This window comes from Trachymyrmex septentrionalis, unplaced genomic scaffold (genome assembly GCF_001594115.1).
Source record: "Trachymyrmex septentrionalis isolate Tsep2-gDNA-1 unplaced genomic scaffold, Tsep1.0 scaffold22, whole genome shotgun sequence".
Classification (NCBI taxonomy): domain Eukaryota; kingdom Metazoa; phylum Arthropoda; class Insecta; order Hymenoptera; family Formicidae; genus Trachymyrmex; species Trachymyrmex septentrionalis.
The window spans coordinates 374483-375484 of NW_017305375.1; positions in this window are offsets into that span (position 1 = coordinate 374483).

The window sequence follows — 1002 nt, forward strand, 5'->3', positions numbered from 1 at the left end:
ATATATATATATTCTACCAATTAATCTATTATCATATAAAATATCTACCAATTGATACTATATCATAAGATATATAAAAAGGTTTTATTTTCATTTGCCAATATTTTGAATAAATAAATTGTTATTTAAAAATAATCTATGGTTAAATAATATATATATTTCTTTCCTATCTCCCCATCTTTCCAATTTCATTCCAGACAACAATATTGAGACATAAGACGTCTTTAAGACATCTTTTAGACGCCAAAGACGTCTTATGTCTCTTTTTTAGATATTTTATGTTGTCTGGGATTGTATAGCTTATATAATCTATAATATAAGATTTGTAATTACAAAGAAAATCTATCAATAAGATTTTAAATGTGCATAATAAGATATTAGAAAGGAAGGAACGTATACATAGATTGTGATGAAAGGAATATCTAAACTTTCATTAACGCGATGCACACGTGCAGAAGCAATAAAGTGCACAACCTATTATGTGTATAGTCTCTCAAACTTGAAAATCTAGTCAAGAGTCAATGTGTGCCAATTACGAGAAGCTATCTAAATCTCCCTCGAGGGCTCTTCTCACTTCAAATGTGAAATGTAAGTACATCATTAACAAAATAGGCAAAGAGCTAATATCGGGAAGTTTAATTCACATAAATTATTAATATCTACACAAGAGTATCTATAAGATAATAATAAGAATAATATTTAAGCATTCATAAATTATAAATAATGAAATCTATAATCTAGTCTTATATCTGCTGCACCTATCACAGTTTTTGTATAAATTTACTTTAATATATATTTTATAAAGAATTACATACATTTATCTATCCAGAAGAGAAAGAGCTCATTTTTTTGTAAATTTTAATATAAGTTAGCAGAATGTATGTAAAACAATAATAAAATCCAAGAAAAAATAAATCTATTTTGATTTAATCATATATTTAAAAAATTCAAAATAAAATAAAGTTAAATTATATTCTAAATCATACTAGTTAACATTAATAT